Source organism: Cetorhinus maximus, chromosome 3 (genome assembly GCF_964194155.1).
Source record: "Cetorhinus maximus chromosome 3, sCetMax3.hap1.1, whole genome shotgun sequence".
Lineage (NCBI taxonomy): Eukaryota > Metazoa > Chordata > Chondrichthyes > Lamniformes > Cetorhinidae > Cetorhinus > Cetorhinus maximus.
In genome coordinates this window covers 176,512,258-176,538,446 of record NC_135881.1, presented here as the reverse complement: position 1 = coordinate 176,538,446, position 26,189 = coordinate 176,512,258, and the positions used below count along the sequence as shown (strand labels likewise).

General features: G+C 44.3%; 1 protein-coding gene across 1 annotated transcript in view; it reads right to left on the bottom strand.

Moving 5' to 3' along the window:
• eepd1 (endonuclease/exonuclease/phosphatase family domain containing 1) overlaps positions 1-21,628 on the bottom strand; it is a 192,513-nt gene extending 170,885 nt beyond the window's left edge. The window contains exons 1-2 of the mRNA XM_078539320.1: positions 21,464-21,628; positions 8,009-8,082 (exon numbers count right to left, since the gene is read on the bottom strand). The gene's annotated coding sequence lies outside the window, so the exon portion shown is untranslated. The remainder of the gene's footprint in view (positions 1-8,008; positions 8,083-21,463) is intronic.
• Positions 21,629-26,189: the final 4,561 nt, after the last annotated feature.

The window sequence follows — 26,189 nt, the reverse complement described above, 5'->3', positions numbered from 1 at the left end:
GAAATCAGGAAGTGCCACAGATACCATCAACTGAGGGAGAACTTGCAGGAGAGTTTGGGAAGTCAAGGGCCAGGGCAGAGACACAGACACCATTGACTCGAAAGAGGGAGGAGTGGTCGGGAGGAGAAGCCAGGGCCACAGCCACACTCTCATCAAGGGACTAAGGAGAAATCATGAAGGGCCAGGGACCACCCCCAGACGCCATGGACTCGAAGGAGGGCTTGGAAAAGAGGTCAGGAAGCCAAGGACTTTGTGAGGATAAACTAACCACAGGCACTAGGCACTTTACCTTACCTTGCACTCCAGCAGCTTCCAGCCAGGTTTGAAGAAGATTGAGGAAAGCAGCACCCGACAAGGCCTAATCAGAACAGTCCATGAGGTAAGAAAGAAAGGAGGGACTGGGGAATCTGGCACATCTTACTCGGCCAATCATTGCTGCTATTCAGAAAAACAGCAAACATTGGCCAAGTAGCCTGTCGATCTGGATAGTCTATGTTCCATATTGGCTGCTTTGGTGCAGTGTAGACCATCCAGATTGACAAGCTACTCGGCCAAAGAGCCAGGGCCGGCCTACAGCACAGGCTCCGGTGTTTTTCGCCTTGTGCACCCCCCTCTCCTGGAACCATTGGCTGGAGCTTGCCTATGGTGTTGGGAGGCAAGAACATCAGCTTGACACTCGAGGCCAGTGATGTCGGGGTGCGTGGGGCAGTTGTCTGTATGATGGCAATCTTCCTTTTCTTTCATTGATACATTTTGTCCACTTGCATGATCCACACCTCAAACGCTGGAGATCATCCAGGTGGTTTTGTTAGGTAGTGTCTTGACATTAACAAAGCAACACGGCTACTTAGATTTTCCTATCACAAGAAGCAGCAAGTTTTCAGTGCCACCCATGTTGGTGCAGAGCATAGCAGTGACACATTCCTTGTTCTGCTTTCTACCGTTACATGTTTCACCTTGATACATCAAAGACAGGCCTGGCAAAAGACGGTAAAACAGTCCGATTTCATCTGCATTAAAAATGTCTCTTGGTGCATACTCATTCAAGACTTGGGCAAGACCAAATTTGGAGCCAATCATCTGTCATTGCTGCCGTAACCACTTCGGTACCAACCATCCATCGCTGCAGTGAACTCCACATGCCCCAGCTTCTTTGCCAGGGTGACTCCTCTTTGCTGCAGAATTGGACTGGAGATGGGAACGTTCTCTGCTCAGGCTACCTTGAACCATGTTAGCAGAGCTTCTTCAATGTCGGGATAGGCAGCTGGCAAAAAGATGTAGCTCAACTCATTTGGGTTATATTGTATTTCAATGTTAATTGGCTAGAGAGTAACCATTAAATTACCCGGGACTAGTGTGCAAGATTGTTCAGAGGGAGCTGAATTGAAGTCTTCTGAATATTAGACTGATGTATGAAATTGGATCTGGTCTGGATACATGAGGAAGGAGAAAATACAAAGATTTGTGCAATATCCCTTCACATATTCATACTGCATATTGGAATTTCTAAGTGTACAGGTATATTCTTTAAACATGGAACCATTTTCTATCACCTACATTTGTTATAGCCTCTTTTTATCTACAAAGTGTATTTTCACTATTTCTGGCCAACTCTTTTATTTTCTTCTTCTCTCTACCCAACCTTTGGAAAGCTATGAAAATAAAACAAGCATGATTTTTGTTCAGGATTCCCTACAGCCTGGTCTCTGCTCCTGATCAGCTGAACTATGAAGGCCAAAACTTGGCTGGACTACTAATGCTACATATAAGCAACCCCTACGTTCACACTCGATGCTTTAAAACAATGGACTCTTTGTTTGGGACCTGGCTGTTCCTCAGGCTTTCAGTGAAAACTATGTCATGCCTAGATTAATTTGTTCTCCATTTAAATCCAGATATCTACCGAATTACATTTAGCATTTACAACATAAAAAAACAACCCTAACGTCCACTCGGCACACACTTCATCATATCATTTGGTGCTTTCACCCAGGGTGGTGTCACCAAGTTCCTAATCCAGATTCCTTGTAAAGATTGGGAGAAAATGAAAACTAAAGACACAGAAAAGATTCCTGGATGACATCAAGGTTGTCCTTTCACTGACACAGAAAGGCTGATGTTGAGGGTGGTCAGTTCTCGCTGAATTAGACACTAAGGGATGAATTTTCCCTGCGGGGGCAGGAAGCAGAATAGGACCATTTCCAGGTCACGAACCGGCCCAGAGTTTCAGGGGGATGTCCCTTAATTGGCATGGAGATGGGTTTGGTGGCCAATTAGCAGCCACTGGCAGAAGGTTGGACTACTTAAGTGTGGGCTTCATTTAAATAGACCATGGCAGCCGTTAGAATGTTGTTACTTCAGACTGGAAGAGCAGAGAAGATTTATATTCAAGAATTTCTTATATTCAAGAGAGCCAGAGACCTGGAACCCAGTGTTGAGCATCTCCTCAATTCTCTGAAGACCTAGAAGTCCTGCTGAGGCCGTGAGCAGAAGAAGGAGATCCTCTTCCCAAGGGGTGGCAGGAGGAGGTCACCTACCCCAGACTAAGCAGGCATGAATGGACATGGGAAACACAGTCAACCAATGAAGAAATTGGATCCAGTGTCAGAAGAGGTTCGATTACCTAATATGCTCCGGCAAGGTGAGTGCAACCTCCAACCCTCAGGATAGACCTCTGGGTATTCGCCCTCCAGCAGAAATACCAGCTGAGGAGCCTCTTGGCACATGTTGCTCCTGCGCATAGGAGGAGTGTGTGCCCAGGGCACTTACTGACTCCTCAGAACGGCACTCAGAGTGCTGCTGAGGATCTGTCAGCATGGAACCATGCAGCTTCTAATATCTAGGAGCATTGGTCATAGGGGACAGCACTGCCTAATCCTACTCTTTTTTGCCCTTGCAGAAGAAACTGACTCATAATGTCCAGGAGATAGGCAAGAGGAGGAGGTGTTACCTACCTTCACATTATCACTGCCATGGAGGAGGAAGCGATGGAAATAGCCAGGATCACAGACTATGAGGAAGTCAGTTATGGCGGGATGGACACTCATGGTGGAGATGGTTATTAAAAAGAACAAACTGCTCATTAAGGTGGAACCTTGCACTCCATCCAGTCAGACAGCATACTGAGGAGTGAGTTGCATTGAGAAGCCTCAACACTGTAAGGCTTCTGCTCTCCAAGGCTAGTTCTCATGATCTGTTCTTGTGTTTAAGAGCCAATGAGTCAACTCTGTGGGTCCTTGCATGTGGTTAGAAGGGGTGGTACTGGATGAGGAGAATGATACTAGTGTGCAGGAGGTGCCAGAAGAGGCTGTGAGCAGTTCCCCTCAGAACTGAGAGGACATTCTCAGCCCTACTCAGCTGGGCACAGATACAGAGACTTAGGAGTCACTGCCAGGAGGGTGACACTCCCGTGCACTGCCCAAGCGTTTACTGTCCATTCTCTCTGCCTCCTGCCCTGGACCGATGGCACTTGTTTTCCAACGGGTGAGACCCTTTGCGTTGCTGTTCCCCTTTTATGCAGTCCAGCTAATTCCCTAGGGTGGCCTAGACTGGTTCCCCACTGTGTATCCGCCACCACATAGCTGGTCTGCCCCGGACACCACGTGCAGCCTGTGTGCCCCAGTGAAAACCACAACATCCCCCTTAACAAGCTTTCAATGAGCTCTTTCAACAGGGTGGGAGGTGGAGGGAGGCCTCATGACCTTGCCCAATGTATTAAAAAAGCTAATGAAGTTGGTTAAACTGGCCAGTAGCAGGAACGTATTGGGAAACTGGCATGCCAGACAGCACTGGTATTTTCAACCCCATCCTCCTCCATTCCTGCTCCCAGTGGGGCCCTGAAAATTAAACCCTAAATGTACCAAGGTCTCACAGTGGGTTTTCTAACTTCTATATTTCCATGGAATTTTGTTAATTGTACAGAATCAAAAATATTAATATAAACAAGTGATAATGAATCACGGTCATCAGATTGCTTTTCTGACATTTAACACATGGAAGCATGTATTCAACTATCTCACCATGCCACAAGGAACACTAATGGCTTATTCCATACAAAGAATCAGGTAATGTGCCTGAATGGTCAACTCACTTACCCTGCTACAAAAATAAAATACATAAGCTACACACCATCTTGAGCTGCCAAAACTCTAAGATGTATTTCTTTACGCTATTGAAATTGGTACATTGGTACTCCATTCCTGTTTGCTACACTTCAATGGCCCAGATTTTGTAGTTGCAATTATGGCAATACTAAAAGCACTAACTGTCTTTACTCTGTGAAACTGCACACGCGCAATTAAAAGCAGAAACCCGTTAGGAGTTGCCTGCATCTCCATAAGTTGCACTGTTGATTTCCATATGCAAGGAATCCAATCAGAAATCACTGATTTGATACGCAGTTTCACTTTTAATGCTAATAGTCTCGCTGTAAAAACCCTTGAAGAAATTACGCCTTGTTAAAATGAAGTGTGGCTGGGTTTTTAAATAGCATTCAAAATCATGATTGCTGAAACAAGGTCTCTGGCCCTGTAAAATTAATTTTATATTTCTGGAATGTCAAATCTCTCCATTATAGACTAAAAATTGTATAGATTTTTAATTTTTTTTTTAAAGTTTGTGACACTTTAATTTCTACCTTAATCCCATACGCATGCCCAATTCTTGCTTTACTTTCTGTAAAATTGTAAGAAGTGAATAATAAAATCTGCAAATTCTTCAATGTGATTGGCTGTTTAGCCTGTTTGATAGCATCACTGTTACCAGGCATCAGAGATTCCCTGTTGCTGGAGCCAGAATAAAAGTAACATCAGGAAAGGTGGAGAGATCATTAAATCTTTGTGGGCAGCTTTAAGGTCAGCAGCAAGCGTCATCACTTTGCCGTTGACCACAAAAAATTTAGTCCATTGTTCGGGTTCAAATGTCATACTCTATGAATTTCAACAACAATCTGCAATTATATAGCACCTTTGATTAGTAAACATTCCATGCATTTCATACAAAAATTGATACCAAATTGATACCAGTGCAGGTGACCAAAAGCTTGTCCAAAAAGGAAGACCTTAGAGGGTATTAAAGGAAGAAGCAGAGAGATGGGGAGATTTTGGGAAGGATTTCTAGAGTTTAGAGCCAAAGACACCAAATCAAGGTTCCAAGAACTGCCAAAAGTTTATTATCTTCTCTACCCCCTTTTGTCCACTACTTTCTTTTCTTACAACTTAAAATATTTAACAGTAAAAATGTCTATCACAAATATTAAACTTACCTTGTCTCTCATCACCCTTTAAAACTTTTCCGAAATCCTTCTTTGTAAGCAAGCTTTCTGTAATCCTTCCTTATCTCTCATTCCACTGCTTGCCAACTATTTTTGACAGTCGCCTCCCCGTAAAAGGACTATATAAATACAAATTGCTTACACTACATATACCCTGTAGTATACAGACACTTGAACAATTAGGGGAATGCAAGGGGGGTTCTTTACAGTAAACCACATGTGAGCACCTCCTGAACTTAATCGGAGAAAATATTTCACATTTATACTCAGCACCAGACCCATCATGCTAGATCTCCTAGTTGCAACACAAGCATTACAATGCTGATGCTGGAAGCAGCCAATTATGCTTTGTGACCATGCAAGCAGTGAAGACATGTAAATTTAGCTCCATAGATGGGCTGTGCACATACATGTTCCTAAAGTAAGCTAATGCATCATTAAGACTAATTACAAGGTAGGAAATATTATGACCTCCAGGCCAAAAGGGAAAGAAAAAAATTACACTCATCTTGTAGATGTAAGGCATAACTAATGTGAATGCCAGTGGTTTTTTTAAGTCTTACATTTACATAGCAGCTTTCAGTTTTTTTATTCATTCACGGGATGTGGGCTTCACTGGCTGGGCCAGCATTTATTGCCCATCCCTAGTTGCCCTTGAAAAGGTGGCGATGAGCTGCCTTCTTGAACCACTGCAGTCCATGTGGCATAGATACACCCACAGTGCTGTTAGGGAGGGAGTTCCAGGATTTTGACCCAGCGATGGTGAAGAAACAGCGATATATTTCCAAGTCAGGATGGTGAGTGACTTGAAGGGGAGCTTCCAGGTGGTGATGCTCCCATCTATTTGCTGCCCTTGTCCTTCTAGATGGTAGCGGTCATGGGTTCAGAAGGTGCTGTCTAAGGAGCCTTGGTGAATTCCTGACCTCGGGATGTCCCAAAGCACTTTACAGGCAATTAAAGAAATGTAGACACTGTTATAATGTAGGGAATGTGTTAGCCTATTAATGCACAGCAAGCTCCCACTAACAAGCAATAAAAATTGACCAGGGCAAATTCCAGTAATAATATTCGCATTCCAAATAATGGTCAGAGTTGATTCACACCTAATTCCTTTAAATTCAGAAAGAGATGCATCCAGAAATTAACTTCTGTTGGCAACTTTCATTGTATTTGCCTTCCAAATATTAAATCTCAAGAGAGGTCAAATCTGAAGGGGGGCTGACTCTCCACCCCATAATATATCAAAATCTCTCACAACCGATGGCAAAATATCAAGATCTACTCCCTGCATCAGCGAAGATGGCCAAAAATCTGATGTACTGTATGTATGACAAAACAAATCTGAAGATACTTCCTATAAAAGGCATCAGTGTTCAATGTCTTGATGGAACACCAATAAAACACTCCCTGTGTCCCAAATATTCCTGCCACCCATTGAGAAGCCAAAAGATATGACCTAATTTCCATCGGTGAGATGTTATAAGGTACATATGTAATCACTTCCTTCATTCAGGCATCTTCCATCCTTGAATTGCACCACAACAATTACGCATGATATTTTCTTACCAGTACTGTTCTAATATCTAATTTCAAATACGACTGCCCTAGGACTAAAGACAAGCCTTAATGAACTTGTACTAGAACAATGAAATAGAGCACTCGGCACAACAAACCTGTGTTAATGTTTATCTTTCACACAAACAGTTGCCCCAACCATTGTCCCTGCTCCCATCTCCTTTTCCATAAACTACCTGGCTGTTCTTTAATATTGCATGGTCTCTGTTGAATTGTCAACACTAGTTGTGCATCTAACAGTCTTGTCACTCTGTGTAAAAAGGATGTCTGCTCTGTGCATGCCCTTCAACCACAAAATTGTGGCCAAACATCTTGATATGGAGGCATTTTAAGAAAAGAACTGGTCTGATAAATGTTTCTAGTGAACCTTCCCATTTCGCCAACACGCTATTTTATTTTTCAGAAACCTAAAACATGTGCTGAAATAAAACACACGAGAAAGTCTACACAAAAACTGTGACCGTTTTTGTGACCTTTTATGACAAAGTAGACCACTTAATCTGAAATGAATAAACCAGCTTTGTGCTTTGTATGGGTAACATATTTCCTCAAAATGGTGCACATTATAAAATGTTTTTCTTCTAAAGCAAGCTAACATATTGATGTAGCGATGGGTGCAAAAAGCTTTATGAAAGAAATAAAAACTTTTACTCGAGTGCCAGCTGCTGATTAGATTGAAGACTCCAATAACCAGGCAGTCTTCTTATCCAGAAGTTAACATCTCAAGGTTGTATCTCAGGGCAAAAGACATTAGATGTAAAAATTGACTTAAAAGTTTAATTTTTGCAAAGGGTTTTAATACAGTCAATGTATTATAATACGGTTAATGTTAATACAGTGCTAACATATTACAAACCATTAGTACTCAGATTTGGTGTTAGTAGCCATCAGAGTAATAAAACATAGAGCCACAGATTGAGATGAGAATAGATTCAGATGGCGCGCCACATGGTCTAAACCATGAAATATGGAACCATACAACATAGGAGGCCAATCAGCCCACCATGCCTGATCCCTGCTAGGAAGGCATTGAGCAGCAGCTGCTATATCTCCTTTACTGTCAAGGCCAGGTTGACTGAAGATGAACTATAAATTTTGCCAGAAAAAAAAACACATTGTAAAGAAACAAACACATGGGAATGTCTGGCAAATAAAACTTACTTTATTCTGACTGAAGTAACCATGAATCAGAGTCTTTCAAGTCCTCACCAGCATCTGCAAGGCACTGTAGTTTTCTGTAACATAGAAGGCCGAATTTCAGATAATGTGAATCACTATTGGTCTTTTAAAGGACAGCTTTATTTAAACTGAACTTTGTACGAGCGTACAAAATGCATCATGAGGCTATCAAATCAAACACTGGTCATAAATCAAATCTCACAATGGGTCATTCACCTTTAGACTCACCATGACAATTGAAAAACAACTCAAGGAAACATTAGCAGATTGTCATATGCGCGAGTACAGTTCCCCCTTTCACCAGATGATGTGTGCCTCAGTTGGAGGCAAATATTGTGCAAGATTTCTTGATAGACTATTAAATTTCAAAAGATCTGATCTCTGTGTCAGAGTGTTGCATCTTTAAAATGTACAAAGCAGGCAAATCCACTTGGAACACAGAGCACTTGTTAATGCTTCTAAGGAAACACCTCACATCATTTTTAGCATCACTGCAAAGCAGGTACAGCCTCACAACAACATTGGAGACACTGGGTGGAATTTTTCGTTTTTGAAACCAAGTACCATGGCGGGCAGGTTCCATGGCACATTTCCCGCTGGTTGGAGTGGCAGGAAATCGCACCCGATTTCGCGCTCAGGAACTAATTAATTATGCACAGGCAAGTACCCCTCCAAATCACATGGCGGGTTGGGAACTGACTAATCTGCCCCGCCATTACCCAACGGGGTCGAAGGTCTGGGCGCTATATTTAACCGCTACCCGAGCGCACTCATTTCACTCTCTCCAGCCCAGTTGCCTTCAGGAGACATATTGAAACAGCTGCACAAAAGGGAGCAGCTGCACCCAGGTTTAGCCACAACTCCCTCGAGGCTTTAATTAGAGGAGCGTGCGAGCACCAGGATGTGCTGTACCCGAGCGATGGCTCCAGGAAGCACAACAGCCTCACCTCTCCTGCCTGGGAGGTGATAGCAGAGTCAGCGCGGCTGGAAACCGTTCCCCACAATGCAATCCAGTGTAGGAGGAGGATCAATGATCTCATCTGCTCCGCTAGGGTAAATTAATCTTCAGCTCCCTCCAATATCAAACTGTCATCATGGCATCATGCACTCAGGAGAGCTACACTATTCAAGGATCTCCCACAATTTGGCGGGGGGCACACATTAGCACTGACTGTCTCACAAGTACTTTCATATCGCCACCATCTCATCTATCATGCTGCACAAACTCCATCCTCAGCCCTTTCTGGGGAGGGCTCAGCACACACAGGAGGCATGCATGTTTCCCAACCTTTGCGCCTCCCATCTCATCACATTCATGCAGGGCAAGCTTGCCCACAACAGGACGGAGAAATCCCAGATGGGAGGAGGGACAGGCAGCATCACGGAGCTCACCAGATTCGAGGAGGATGCCACCAAGCTGTCTGGGGAGGACAGGGATCGCCCCTGTGGGGGGAAACGAGAGTGGCTTTTCCCAGCACCCTAGTACGGATGAGACCTCCGTGAATTGATCACATCCTGATATTCACAGTGAGAGTGACATGCAGTCTTGTATTATGCTTGCTCGCGAGCTAAATCTGTCTTCTCTCTCTTACAGGCGCCAGCAGGTCCAGGCACACCAGAAGGGCCAACATAAGCCCCAGCCCCCAGCCCATGTCAAAGGAGTATGCAGAGGAACAAAGTCAAGATGATCCATCACTGCATTCGCCTGCACCCTCCGCCAGAACAGAGGCACACAGCTCTTTGTTCTAGGTTAGGCTGGGGGTCATCTTCTGGAGAACACCTCACTGACACATCTCCACAGCAGTTGAAGGCAGTGAGAGCCTAGGTCTCTTGAATTTGGAGGACTATTGGGGATCAGGCACTCACTGAGTCCAGTCAGGTGATGAGCCTCAGCTGCCAAGACAATGCTGGAGATGCAACGACAGGCAGCGGAATGGCAGGCAGAAATGCAAGAGTCACTCAGAAGTCTAGAGCAAAGGATGGAGGAGTCCACCCGGTGTTCTGTCTTCTGTCGTGACGCCCACAGGTGAGTGCCTCAAGGTCACCGCAGGAAAGGTGGTGACCTCCTTGGAGGCTTTGGTCCAGCAAGTTTTGCCGGATTTGCACTTGGACCTACACCATGGCTACAGGCATTTGTGGGCACCATCAGTGTCTGTGAGGGGGGTGGGGGGGTGGGGGGCACCTTGATTTCCCTCCAGGCGCCCCTTCTCCTCATGAAAGCAGGGAAGGGTGCCCGGGCAGCCACAGGGAGGAGGATTATCAGCCATACACTCTGGGGGCCTCCATACAGGACGCTCAAAGGGTGTCCGGCCATTCTGAATCCCTCTGCCTGTGACCCCCATCAACTCCAACTGGTCAGGACAAGGAAGGTGCATCTGCCCCCAAGCAGGAGAGCCTTATCAGGCCGGGGCCCTCGAGGCCTCAGGCTCCAGAGGACGTCCACCAAGGACATCTCAGACAACAGAGCATTGCAGTCAGCAGGTTGCCTCCACCTCTGCTACAGATGTCGACACTGCACCCAAGCATAGCGGTCAGGTTAGAAAAATTAAGAAATATTAGCACAACTTCTCAGCCATAGGTGTTGAATTACTTTATATACCTTGCACTTTTGTAAATACATTTAATGTCAATGAGAATCGTTTGGTCATTCGACGGCGTCCTGCATATTCATATATGTGCCCTCTTATTGCGAGGGTGAGCTATCCTCCCACTCAATGATAGGGTGGAATCGTCCCAGATTTGCACTAAGTGCAGTAGCAGGAGGGAAAAACGCTTTTCCCGCCGGCTTCATCACGCCAGGCACCACAGTTAAAGTGCAGCTCGCTAAGTGCTTCCAGCTCAGGAACTGCAGCAAAGACAACACGGCCCCAAAAGGCAAGAAGACTACTGCCCTCGAGTGCCTTTGGATGCTGTGGAGGCCCGCTGTGATGTCCTCTACCCCCGCTCTGGACACAGGAGGGGCAGCAACATTACCACTCCGGCTTGGCAGGCGATGTCAGTGATGATCAGTGCCAATGCTCCACAGGAGAGGTTGGCCATCCAATGCAGAAAGAAGATGAATGATCTCATCCGTGCAGCCAGGGTAAGGCAACCATCTCATTACTCTAAACTCACACACTCAAGCCCATCACACATTCACTGGCACCTCAAGGGACATCATCATGCATTCTCACATACACACCCTCACATGTCCATCTGGCCTCATCTCCTCTGGAAACTGCGTCCTCAACCCTCAACATCTTGAAGCCACTTGCACATGTGCCCCTCCACACACACCCTGGGATACCCTCCTTCCCCAGTTCTCATCCTGCAGCCTCTTTCCTTGTCTGAAGCCACTTCTCCCCCTTCTCCAAGCAAGCCCTAGCCCTGCAGCCATTGAAAAGCCACCCACATATGACTGATCTGGTAGGTAGAGACCTGCCCATGAGCCCCCCTAAAAGTGATGTGGTGCTGTCTATGAAGCTTGGCGCTGATGACTGCAAGTGCTGACCGAAGCAAGGTAGGCAAACAAACCTTGAAGTCCTGATCAAAGTGCAGCCCGCCAAGTATAGGCCTTATATATGCTGTTGTGAAACACATCGGCGTGTTTTCCTGCCAACGTGGGCGGACAATGCAGCTAATGGGGGGTGGGGGGGGGGGAAATGAGTCTGGCGGGCTGGCCTTATAATGTTATGCTGATGTATTACAATGAGGTTCCCGATGTCCAATGGCGGGGCACGCGGCCCGGCATCGACCAGCTGAGCAAACTGGTTTTATGACATCATGAAACTGATTTTTGGACTTCTCGCCATATTGTCCGCTCACGCCACCGAACATGCCCGACGCCAGTGGGCACGGAAAATCCCAGCCATAGTCTCCCTTTGTGAGATTCACATTCATGTGATGTCAATCTCACTGAAGATAGTCACCGGAACCTTGTGTGATGTCAGGGAGCTGTGTCAGAATCTTTACCGAAAGTGTGTGCTAAATGCGTTTGTAATCTTTATTACTTGCGAGACAACATTGTGCGAGAGCTGCTCAGCAATCTTGAAGGGATAGCCACAGTTGTATCTCCTCAGTGGTAGTGCCAATGTACAAGACCTGACACCATGGTGGTACCTCCAACCATACCCTCATCTCAGTGCCTGCTGTAGTTTCTCATTAAGGTGACGACTGCGTCAAATGCAGCGTTTGAGCTGTTGTGTCGACTTTCACTTCCCAGAGCACATGCATACAGGGTGCACTGATCTTTCCAGAGATCCTTGCCTGGTGAATCATGAAGGTTGAAGGTGCAAGTGCTCATGCAAAACTTGCTGTCGATGTGACCGATTGTAAATCCCTTTCAGTGCACTGGCATGGCACTAAGGGATAGGAGGAATGTGGCCGTGTTCCGTTGCCTGCACCTTACTCCTCCTGGAATCTTGCGGCTATCAATGTGGCACAGGCACATCTTCTACATTGTGCTGCTTCGATGGCTTTCTCACATGGAAGCTGACCCTCATCTCCCTCTTCAGGTTCCAGGCCCTCCTGCTCTTCATCATCCGAGGCGCTCTCAGCCTCCTCCATTTCTCCCTCTGGCATGGGATTCCCTCTTTGAAACGTCAGGCTGTGAAGGGCGCAACAGGCCATTACTATGCAGGAGACCCTCTGTGGAGAGTACTGCGGTGCCCCACCTCAGCGGTCCAAACATCGGAAGTGTATCTTCAGAATGCCAATGGTCTGCTTGATTATGGATGATAAGGAGTTTTGCGCTTCGTTGTACCTCTCCTCCGAGGCACTCTGGGAATGATGCACGGGTGTCATGAACCATTGTTTGAGCAGGTACCCCTTATCGCCAAGCAGCCATCCCTGTACACGCCGAGGCCCTTCGAATATGTGAGGCACCAGGGAGTGACTCAGGATGTATGAGTCATGGGAACTCCCAGGGTACCTGGCACAAACATGGATTACGTGCTACCAAAGATCGCACGCCAGTTGAAAGTTCAGGGAGTGGAACCCTTTCCTGTTAATAAACATCAGTTGCTGCTACAGAGCTATCAGCGCTACGTGTACAGTTGATTGCATCCTGTACTCTAGGGAAGCCTGAGATAGTTGCAAACCCATGAAATCCAACAGCCTGGCAGCTTCATCAAGTGTGAACCTCACAAGTTGATGAACCCTCCTGTAGAAGACATCTGTTACCTCCTTGATACATTTGTATGTGGCAGCTGTGAGATGCTGCATTGGTCCCATGGATCCCTGGAACAATCCGCAGGCAAAGAAATTGACCTTCAGGGCCACAGGCAAGGGATGTCCTCCCACTCCACGAGGTGTTAGATCCTCCCAGAGAATGTGGCAGATGTGATCCACCAGATCTCTGGACAAGCACAGACATATGCAGCATTGTCTCTTGCTCATGTGCAGATAGGAAAGTCTTCTTCAGTCGACCTTTGGTTGAGCAAGTCGCCTCCGTACTATGTGTCTAACCTCCTCATCCTCTGGTTCTTGCTGGGGTTTCCCTAGATCCTGGACCTCGGGTGGGGCCTCCACCCGAAACTGCGCTCGGCAATACCAGTCCCTTCTTCTCCTCCTCCATTCAATAAGTACCCTCAAGAAAGCAGCATTGAGCCCAGGCTCCATTATTGTTTTCTCTTTCTCTCTGTGGACTTATGGATATTACTGATTAATGAATAACAGAGAAAAATAGTAAAGCTCCCACTCACAAACAATAAGCCACTGTCATGGCCTCGAAATGTGTCTGCGCTACTAGCCTCATCACTGATACAGCCTTGTAGCTGAGGCGCACACAAAGCAATGTACCAAGATGTCAACCCTGATACTTAACATTTCAATCCCACAGAGGTTGGAAGAGCTTTGGATGCATTAATGACATGCGCCACCTTACCAAACTCACTCCTCCAATCTCAGATCTGGCACATTGATTAACGTTAACTTGCACATGAGTTATGACTGGAGGTCCTTTGGTTTGTTATCCATATCCAATTGGAGAAAGCACATTAGAAGCTTTCATTGATGATCTGGCATATATGCAGCAGCTGTGCCTCTTTAACGGTTGCCTGCATTCCCAATTTTCATATTCCTGTACGTTAATGCTGAAATGGAGCAACTGTATTGTGAAGCCCATGACTCCTGCAGTCTCTTTTTAAAGCGCTAAAAATGGCAATGGCTCCAATAGCAGCTTCTCGAGGAGATCTTTCACTTTTCTCTCATCTCTGACTTCATTTCAATGTTTTGAGTGCAAGCACGTTGAGGCTGCCCCATGAAATGGGGCCCCTAGTGCAGCCCTGGGCTCTTCCCACACCGACTCCAACCCCTCCCATCCAGATTCTTTTCCAGTTTTGATTTCTGACTGTGCCATAACTTCGAATTGACAATATGGTGTGCTCAGATTTTACTACGAGACCAGCTTCGAACCTCCCTCTGTGACTGTTACTGCCCCTCCAATCTTTCTGGAACACCACAATGTGCAGGTCGAGATCCCTCTCATTATTCTCCAGCATCCCCCAATAATCCTGGATCCCATAGTCATTGTGGTCGATATTCCAACCCTCCCACCTGAACCCATAACTGTAGATGCCCCCATGCCCACCGTGGATCTCACGTCTCCCCATCTCGAGGCTGTGCGCACGGTCACATACAGAGCAGAACCCCACTGCCAGGAAAGTTTCAAATACTGCCCCTCCATATTACATTTTCCCCCTTTACAGGCTGCAGGTGCCTGCCCTAACTCTATCCAACCCATTCAGCCCAGTACCAAGCCAGACAAGACCATGGCCAGCAGCATTAAGACCACGACCACACTCTGCATACCAAGCTGTGTCTTTTCCCCATTGAGCACACAGCCCATGCCTCTCCCTGGAGGAGACTATGACATGCATGCCATGCATAGCATGGCCTGCAAAGCCCCAGGGCTGACTTCACTCTCGCACCCTAACTATTAGGAGCACTAAGCCCTAGGGCTGACTTCACTTTCGCACCCTGGCTACTTGGTCCCAGACCAGGGACTATGGCTGTTTTTCTCTTTGCTCTCCAATTCCTTCCTGACTGCTGACAACACAGTGTCCCTTCCGGAACCACCACCACCCCCTCCGCCAGCAAAGTGAGGGCCGACAGCTGCACGCCACTCATTTCCAAATGTGTTTTAGGCTGGTTTAAATTCCCGCTGACGTAGCGCCAGATTGGGAGGGGCTACATGATTCCGGCGAGTCGCGATTTTAGTGAGCATTCATGGCGGTAATACATGTAGATAGCCTTCCCAACATGGGTCAGCGGAAAATCTGACCCACCGTCAGCCCGCCACAAAAGTGGCGAGGGGAAAATTCCAAACTGTTTTTCCACCGATGGGTTTCTGATTTTTGGCTTCACCCCAAATTTTCCAGTCCTGCCCACCACGGGCTGGAGGGGAAAATTCTGCCCAGTGTGTCCGCACGGTCAATGGGAGATCAATCCAATCTCCAGGACCTGACTGTAGTACTCTTAAGCACTGGCTGCTTTCAGACCTTCACTGTGGATCTGTGTACACATGGCACCCTGCACTATAGGGCCTAAACACAGCTGCCAATCTGCACACAACAAGATCCCATCAAATGAGATAAATGGCTAGTTAATCTGTCTTGCTGGTAATGATTAAAGGGTGGATGCTGTCCAGAAAACCAAGAGTTATTCCTAAATCTCAAAAAAAATCATGGAGTCTTTTATCTTGACTTGAAAAGGCAGCTGAGGCCTCGCGTGCAAAAGATAGTCACTCAAATATTAATGCTCCCTGGACACCGGACTGAAGTGCAGCTTAGATTCTGCTTTCTAGTCCTGGAGTGGGGCTCAGTCACCTCTGACTCAGAGGTATGTGTGCTACCACTGAGCCATTGTTAATATTCTTTTCACATTGGCTGCCTGTGTGAGCCTCCCTTCTCCACTTGCTCTCCCACACAGCAAGACACTTGATTGATGATCATCACTTTTGCATAAGTATGCAAAACTGTGCTGTTGTCAGTGGTTTAAGTTCCACTTGCAATGTAATCAGAGATTGAACTTAGGACCTTTGTGGTGTGTTTGGATCAGCAACTTATTTTATAGCTTCTGTAATGTGTGACTTAGCTGACTCTGAGTGACAGGTTGTACAATCACAATGCAAGACCCAAAATTATCAATCCATTACTCTTCATTCTAGACAACTAGCAAACCTGATTATGCTGTTTCCTTCATTTTACAAACTCAAGAGAGAGGTCCAATTTACAAAAATATTGGCATGGGATTTACAAACGCTGGCATGCTTAGAAACATAAAAATAATCTCATGAACTGTATTATTAAGTTAACTTTTTGCTGGTTAGAGTCAGCACACTTTCAATAGATTTAAGACTGAAGCGTCAGCATAGATTTTCCCAGTATAGCGAGATTGGTGATCTGCACCTATAAATGTAGCGATCTAGGAACTACTAGACAAAAAAAGACCAAGGCCATCTGGTTCACCTTCTACCATCCTGGTATTCATGTAATTCAACAATAGTTTTGAGCGACATTTTAAAAAAGAAAAAGACATGCCTTAATAGCTACAAATCATGGGGTTGCCAGGTCAACAACACCATTATTTTTAAGCCTAAGAGGCAGCAGATGTTTAAAATAGCAAGATTCCAGCAAAACCATGATCACAGCTGTCTTCTGGGGTGGTGACTATAAAAATGATGGTCCAACGAAAAGTGGAGTGGTGTACAAATTCCAGGAAACTGCACGGTGCCTTAAGTAATAGTGCAATAAGTCACCTCCTCTATAATGTCCTCTTTCAGTCATTCAAGGGACTTCACAACATAGATTCATCATTATAATTATGCGAATCTCCAGGAAAAGCTGGGTCGTCCTTTCATCTTCCATAAAACACACTTATTTTAGATATTTGAAAAACAATTGCCTGCAAAAAATAGAGTCCAAAAAAATCAGAGAAATGAACAGGAACTTTAGCTCAGAATTTGCTGGAGCAGGATATCTCACAGTGCACTGGAAGTTGGATTATTTTCCTCTTAGCTTTCTGTTCCACTTATATTTACACCACAAAAAAATAAGGCGCAGGCAAATGCTCTAAGAATCCAAGTTCAAATCCCACCATGGCAATAGCAAGATTCCAGCAAAACCATAATCACAACTGTCTTCTGGGGTGGTGACTATGAAAATGATGGTCCAACGACAAGTGGAGTGGTGTATAAATTCCAGGAAACTGCATGGCGATAGTGCAAGTCGCCTACTCTATAATATCCTCTTTGAGTCATTCAAGGGACTTCACAACATAGATTCATCATTATAATTAAGCAAATCTCCAGGAAAAGCTGGGTCATCCTTTCATCTTCCATAAAACACACTTATTTTAGATATTTGAAAAACAATTGCCTGCAAAAAATAGAGTCCAAAAAAAATCAGAGAAAGGTACAGGAACTTTAGCTCAGAATTTACTGGAGCAGGATATCTCACAGTACACTCTATTTTCCTCTTAGCTTTCTGTTCCACTTATATTCACACCAAAAAAAAACTGAAGCGCAGGCAAATGCTCTAAGGATACAAGTTCAAATCCCACCATGGCAGTTGGTGTAACTTAAATTCAGTTAAGAAAATCTGGACTACAAAGTTAGTTTCATGGTCATTATTACTGAAACTATCAACAACTGTAATAAAAACCCATCTGGTTCAATAATGTCCATTAGGGAAGGAAATCTGCCATCCTGGTCTGACCACCACAGCAATATGGTTGACTCTTAACTGCTTAGCAAGCCACTCAATTTAAGGGTAATTAGGGATGGGCAACAAATGCTGGCCTTACCAGCAATGCCCACATCCCATGAAAGAATAAAAATAAATTGCTGAAAGTGCGAGTTGATAATGATGTGGTGAGGGCAACAGAGAATCTTTATCCTTGATGAATTATAGGCTATCTCCTTAACCAATGAAATTTAAAGATAGAGAAAGAAAGGACAAACACTAAAGAAACTGGGTGAATTAGATTCAAATTGGATAGAGAAATAAAATGAAAGAAATACTGAATTGAGAGAACAAAAAGGAGAGAGGAAAAGTGAGTAAAATATATTTAAAAACAACTTCTAAGAACAATTGACTACCTACAGGAGTGAGGCTCAACAATTTCAAGTTGTTCCTTTTCTGGACGTCCAAGATTGAGTGACATTGGAGGACCGTAAATCACCCATTTAACAGGCTCCTTAAATGCTGATACAGTAACCTTAACCTTGAGGTGAGCTTAATTCAGATTTATGATGCAAATCCATCAAGTTCTTGACACTCATGAGGAGGCTGACAGCAAGCTCCCATATGAGAGCCTACTGCCAGAGCAGCACAATTCGCCCAACAATGTGTGGCAATTCACAACTCATGGCATATCCCTTCCTCACCACAAATAATATTTTTGTATTAAATGCACTAATAATGATGAGTGCCATAAACCCATCATTATTTTTACAGCAAATTCTGGGCCAAAGCTTCATCTAGCATGTTGTGTAGTGACACATTGATTCATACATGATGGTCCTCTATGGCCTGAACTGCTAACCTCTCCTGTGCTGCCAGGGGGTGGTGGTCAGTATTTTACTAGAGAATGACAAGCCTTTAATAGCTTGTCCACCTATCTTTGGAGCTGGGAGTGGTAGGTGAACACCCGAAAGAGTGAAAAAGGAGTGAATAGCTTTTCAAAAGCAATCTTCCACTCCCACTCCATGATGCAGTCAAAGCATTCTGTCATTAGCTTAGCCATGGACTTCAGGTAGGTCGTGGGTTCAATTTCTGGTCTGTGCACAGTTATCTTTGAAGTTCCCCAAGGATTTACCCTTGAGGCCCTCCTCTTCCTCATCTACCTGCTGCCTCTTTGTGACATTATCCTTGGATATGGGATGAGCTTCCACCTAATTACTGTTGACACCCTGCTCAACCTGCTACCATCTGCGTTGACCTCGGTGCTGCCAAGACTGCTTGTCTGACATCCAATCCATAATTCCTTAAGTCAGCTGAACATCGGGAGACTGAAGCCATCATCTTTGGCCTCAGTCGCAAATATCATACCACTACCATTGATTTTATTCTCCTCCCCGGGCAATCTTTATGGTTCAATCAAATTTTTGGTAATCTAGATGTCTTATTTGACTATCCTGCCCATTCCTATCTCTTTCTTTGCCTCAGTATCCATTGTTGTCTGATTCTGCCTCAAGGCATTTTACTACATTAAAGGCACTATATAAATGCAAGTTGTGTTTTTTTATTCAGCCAGTTGAGAACAACTGAGTTCAGGATACGAAGTCAACCGGAGTTCCAGTTTTTCATCACCATCAGATGGTAACATGATCAAATTCAGCTATGGCATAGGACCATAGGAACACGAGTAGAACAGGCCCTCGAGCCTTTGCCTCACTCAATGAGATTGTGACTGAACTACAACCTAACTTCATATGCCTACCTTTTCCTCATATTTCTTCATACCTGCCATTCATTCAATTTGTTCCTTATACTCCATACAGTAGCGTAAAAAACTCTTATTTTGGGCCACACACCCTAACTTGCCCTTCTGCTCTAAGGTTTTACTCAGATGTTTCCCATTTCTCTCTCTCCTGGCTTAATTAATGTCTTTTAGTTTTGCCTTTACCTGCAGTGCCTAAAGCACAACTTCCAACTGTTTCTCTACTCTCTCTGCTTTTGTTTATTCTTAAAGTATTATCAATGCTACCCTTTTCTACCTGAGCCTCTTGCACCCTCCTCTCCCCCACCCCCACTAGTTTAAAGTCCTTGTGACCCTCCTATCTAACCTTTCCACTGGACTGGTCCCACCCCATTTCCAGGTTGAACCCATCCCAATAGTACAAGTCAACACAGTCCCAGTACTGGAGTCATTGTCAAATTAAATGGAGTTCCTCTTTCCCACACCACTCAGCTACATGTTAACTTCCCTATTCTGCTTACCCCTATGTCAATTTGTAAATCGCTTGAGTAATAATCCAGAGATTATATCTCTTGAATTCCTGTGGTGAAATACTCAAACTTGGATGAAATGAATTACCATTTCTGTAAAATGACATGGAAAACAGCCTCTTGGGCAAAACTACCAGTGACTATTGGGCCAAAGGTGACTCAGCTATTTCAAATTCCCACCTTCCTTTGTTCAATGTGAGTGTTTATCAGAAATAGGAGTACGACAATGCGTTTCGGCCCTCCAACCTGTGCTTCTGTCAAACAAAGTTCCCCACCCAAGTGGAAAAGTTAACGGGTCCCCTTCATATTCCAGCAAATATTTGTATCATCTTCAGGGAAGAAGGAAAAGTGGGACTAAATTAGAATAAGGGAGAAGAAGAATCTGCCTTTTTTTTGTTAATACTTAAAAAGGATTGGCAGTTATACAGCACTGTACACGACCTCAGGACATTTCAAACCGTTTTACTGCCAATTGAGTAAATTGAAGTCACAGTAAGAAACATGCCAGTCTCTTTGCATATTTTTACACAGATAATCTGCTTTAGTGATGTTGGTTGTGGGATAACTTTGGGTCAGGAGAACTTGAAATAGAGCCATGGAGTTTTTTTTCATCCAACCAACAGGGCAGACAGGACCTCATGCAAAAGACATGATATTGCCACACTGCATTGGTGTGTCAGCCTGGATTGTGTGTTCCAATCTTTGAAGAGAGACTTGAACCTCCTGATTCTAAGGGGGAGAACATGAATCTGGTTGGACATATTTCTGGAAGAATCATCACATTGTTCGAGGCAGGAGGCAATCTCACTGAAACAGCCTTTTCTCGCGGACGTCCAATTTTTTTTTTATATATGCGAAAAGTATTCAAAGAAAATGAAAGAGCACAATTCTTTTTAAATCCCCCATGATTTTTCTCCTGGGTTGCTCATAACTGTGTCCAAAAGATTAATCTTTAAGTCTTGGAGACTCCAGGGCAATCGTGAACAGTTGGCAATTCTAATACTACCACTCCGGTTACTACAGGTTAGTTAAGAAATCCGTTCTTGACAAGTAGTAAGATGCACACCAGATCTCAAGTTTTTGCACCACAACGGTAGACTGTTCCCAGCATTATGATGAATACAGAAGCTAATTCCAGCTTTGTTTACTTACAGAGAGGAGGTTTTTTGGTCCTTGTTTGCACCGGAGTTAGCGACCAACAGGTCAACATTCGTGCACATCAATTAGGTTTACTTGATCACTCCCTCAAAGTACTGTAATCAGGTAAAGAAAGACCATTCGCCAGCATGTACTGTGCATTTAAACCGATCAAGTGACACACTTCACACAAACAAGGGACCTGAATCCACCCCCTGGTATTTGCACTCTTTCTAACTCAGCTTCTTCTCACAATTGGGAGGAGCCATTTCTGTTAATCAATTTCCCAAAAGCGAACAAGAAAAAAAATTGCGTTCATAAATGTTACAAGCCAGACTCCGCAATGTGAAGTTAAAAATACTGCACTCACCTTGGGCATAGAGAGAAAAGGCGCCAACATCAGGCATTCTCGGTTTCAGGAACAAGTAAAATCCAATGTTAAGTGCCGCCCGGTGGGTGTGGTCTTTGACGCCCCCTCTCATTGCCTTTGCTGCTTGCTGCAGGTTGACGGCCGAGCACCAGCTCTTCTCATCTAGCCGGCTCCAGCCCTCTCCGCGGTGACTCACAGCCGCTGGCCGCAGCCGCCGCCCGTTCTGCTACATTCTCCATTCTCTGTCGCCCTCTGCTCGCCAAAAATATTCCCAACAACCAATCCTGAACCGAGGAGTCCAAAATCACATCAAGAACATTTTACTTGATTTGCTGCTGGCACGGTGGACAAGAAAAACAGATGAAAGTTAACACAGTTAAAGGAACTGGACCAATACTTGAAAAAAAAAGCTTCAGGGCTGTGGGGGAAAAGAGGATTAATTTGAGGCCAAAGAGCAGGCAAAATTCTGTGGTATATGATTCTAAGTGTAAACTACTGCATATGTGATCTGGAGTCACATGTAAGCCAGACCAGCTAACAACGGCAAATTTCCTTCCCCTAAATTAGTGAAGCAAATGTTTTATTTTACAACAATCAATGATAGTTTCATAGTCATCAGCACCAAGAGTAGCTTTCAGTTCCAGATTTTTATTAATTTGAATTGTAAATTTAACTAGCTTCTGTGGTGGGATTCAAACCCATGTCTGCAGAGCATTATCCTGGCCTTTGAGGTTACTAGCTCAGTGACATTACCACTATCTCTCCCTAAATTGAATAGAATCAGAGGAAAGCATGATGAAATGATGCTGTGGTCAAGCTCCTTGGCTACTGCATCCAGTTCTGGTCAAAAAGCAGAGACATTTCCTTCATGTTGGAGGCAATGCAAAGAAGATTCACATAGTCTATTCACATATCCACATGAAGTTCCTGGTCCTGGAACTATTCTTGTAAATTTCTTCTACACCTTCTCTAAAACTTCACATCCTTCCTAAGGTTCAATGCCCAAAACTGGGCATATCCCAGTTGATGCCAAACCTGTGTTTTATAACATTTCATCACAACATCCTTGCTGTGTGACTCAGGATCCCATGTAGCCTTTTTTAACCATTTCAACCTGCTCTGACATCTTCAATAATGTGTGCACCCCTTTAGAATTGTGCATTTTAGTTTACAGTGCCTCCTTATTCTTCCTACCAAAATTTATCACTTTGCACTTCTCTGCATTATATTCCATCTGCCACATGTCTGACCATTCCACCAGCCTGTTTAAGTCCTCTGGAAGTATCACTGCCCTGCTAACAGTTCACAATACTTTGAAATTTTGTGTCACCTACAAATTTTGAAATTGTGCCCTCTATGCCAAAGTTTCAGTCATTACTATATATCAAGAGAAGCATTGGTCCTAGTACCGACCCCTGGGGAACAACAGTATATACACCTTTCTCCAGTCTGAAAAACAACCCTTCATCACTACTCTCCATTTCCTGTCACTCAATCAACTTTGCATCCATGCTGCCACATTCCCTTTTATTCTAACTTCAACCTTGATGGCAAGCCTATTATGCAGCACTTTATCAAACACCTTCTGGAAGTCCACATGAACCACTTCAACAACATTACCCTTATCAACCATCTCTGTAATATCATTAAAAAAAAAATTGGCATCATAAGAAAAAAATTTTAAAAATGAAAGAACAGGAGTAGACCTTACAGCCCCTCAAGTCTGCTCTGCCAATCAACAAGATCATGGATGGTCTTGTGCCTCAAATCTGCTTTCCTGCCCACTCCAGGTTGATTCCCTGGGAGACCAAAAATCTGTCTATCTCAGCCTTAAATATACTCAACAATGGGGTATCCATAACCTCTAGAGTAGAGAATTCCAAGAAGAAGTTTTTCCTCATCTCAGTCCTTAATGATTGGCCCTTTATTCCAATACTGTGCCTCCTTGTTCTGGATTCATCAGCCAGGGGAAATAACCTCTCAGCATTTACCTTGTCAAGCCCCTTCAGAATTTTGATTGTTTCAATTAGGTCACTTCTCATTCTTCAGACAGTATAGGCCTAATCTACTCAGACTCGCATCATAGGAACCAATATAGTCAACGTTCAGTATACCATCTCCAGTGCAAGAAAGTCTTAAATATGGAGACCAAAACTGAACACAATTCTGCAGGTGAGGTCTTAGCAAAGCCCTGTACAATTGTAGCAAAACTTCCTTATTGTTGTACTCCAATCCCCTTGGAATCAAAGTTAACATGTCATTTGCCATCTCAATTGCTTGCTGCACCTGCATGCTAACTTTTTGTGTTCTTTGTGTGCATAAGTCTCCCTGAACATCAGCATTTACAAGCCTCACACCTTTTAAAAGAAAATACTGCTTTTTTGTGTTCACTACCAAAGTGAATAACCTCACACTTCCCCACATTATACTCCATCTGCCACATTGTTGCCTATTCACTTAAACTCTCTATGTCTTTTTGAAGCCTCATTGTGTCCTCCTCACAGCTTACATTCCCACCCAGCTTTGTACCATCAACAAACGTAGATATATTACTCTCAGTCTCTGCATCTAAGTCATTAATAGAGATTGTAAATGGCTGAGGACCCAGCACTGATCCTTGTGGTACTCCACTGGTTACAGCCCACCACCTTGAAAATGTACCATTTTAACCCTACTGCTTTCTGTTAACCAATCTTCCATCCATGCTAATACATCACCACAAACTCTATGTACCCCTACCTTGCAGCTTAGCTCATTGTGTGGCACTTTATCGAATGCCTTTAACAAATCCTTGCTATCTTTCCTTAATTTTGGCCAAGTGACTGTTAATTTTGTTCAGGATTATCATTTCTAAAAGCTTTCCCGCCACTGAGGTTAAACTGATTGACCTGTAGTTGCTGCATTTATCCTTACGCCTTTTTTTGCACAAGGGTATAACATTTTCAATTCTCCAATCCTCTGGCACCACCCCCATATCTAAGGAGGAATGGAGGGTTTTGCCCAGAACCTCTGCAATTTCCGTCCTGAATTCTTTCCGCACCTTCAGGTGCAACCCATCTGGGTTAGGTGATGTTTCAAAATTAAGTGCAGCCATACACTCTAGCCCCTCCTCTTTCTCAATTTTGAGTCCATGCAATATCTCAACTACCTCCTTTTTCATTATGACTTTGGCAGCATCTTCTTCCTTGGTAAGGAGAGATGTAAAGTGTTCATTTAGTATCTCTGCCTCCACGTACAGGTCGCCTTTTCAGTCCCTAATTATCTCCACCCCTCCTCTTACCATCATTTATTATTTATGCACCAATAGAAGACTTTTGGATTCCCTTTTATGTTGGCTGACAGTCTCTTGCTTAGCTTTCTCTACTTTATTTCCATCTTGAAAATGCTTACTGCATTTGTAAAGGTGGGCATAATTTTTTCATTGATTTTCTATAGAAAACATTCACACATATGCAGGGGAGAGGGTGGCACAGTGGTAATGTCACTAAACAAGTAATCCTGAGGCTTAGTCTAATGCTCAGGGAACATTGGTTCAAATTCCACTAGAGCAGCTGATGGAGTTTAAATTCTGTTAATAAGATCTGGAATGTGGGGAAAAAAAGAGCTAGTCTCAGTAATGGTGAGTATGAAACTATTATCAGTTGTCATAATGATCCATCAGGTTCACTAATAGGTTTAACCTGGTCTGGCCTACATGTGACTCCAGACCCACAGCAATGTGGGTCTTTTAAATGCCCTCTGAAATGTTTAGTTTAAGGGTAATGAAGGATGGGCAACAAATACTGGCTTTGCCAGTGATGCCTGAATCCCATGAAAGAATAAAGAAAGAAAATATTGTGCACAGGCTCCTGGCTTCATCTGAACCTGGAGGTCCCCTGAGCATTAGACTAAGCCTCAGGATTACTTGATTGAAGTTTCCATGTTTATTTCCAGCAGCAAAATTTAATCATTCAATTAATCAGATTGATTGAATCAGGCATCAAATTTCTATCCTAATATACAACAAGTACTTTGAGTCCCATTAGTAACAATGCGGGGGATAGAGCAATGGTAATGCCACTGAATGTGAAAGGGAGATGGTTAGATTATTTGTTGGAGATGGTCATTGCCTGGCACTTGTGTGGCATGAATATTCCTTGCCACTTGTCTGCCCAAGCCTGGATATTGTCCAGGTCTTGCTGCATTTGGACATGGACTGCTTCAGTATCTGAGGAGTTGCAAATGGTGCTGAACATTGTGAATCATCAGCAAAAATCCCCATTTCTGACCTTATGATGGAAGGAAGGTCATTGGTGAAGCAGCTGAAGATGGTTGGGCCTAGGATACTACCCTGAGGAACTCCTGCAGTGATGTCCTGGGACTGAGATGATTGACTCCCAGCAACCACAACAATCTTCCTTTGTGCTTGGTATGACTCCAACCAGTGGAGACTTATCTCCACTTCACATTTACTTCAGTTTTGCTAGGGTTCCTGGGTGCCACACTCAGTCAAAAGCTGCCTTGATGTCACGGGCAGTCACTCCCAACCCACCTCTTAAGTTCAGCTCTTTTCTTCATGTTTGGACCAAGTAATGAGCAAGTGGCCCTTGCCGAATCCAAACTGAGTCTCAGTGAGCAGGATATTGCTAAGTGTCACTTGATAGCACTGTCAACGCAACGACACCTTCCATCACAAGGATCAAGAGTAGACTGATGGGGTGGTAATTGGCTGGGTTGAATTTGTTAT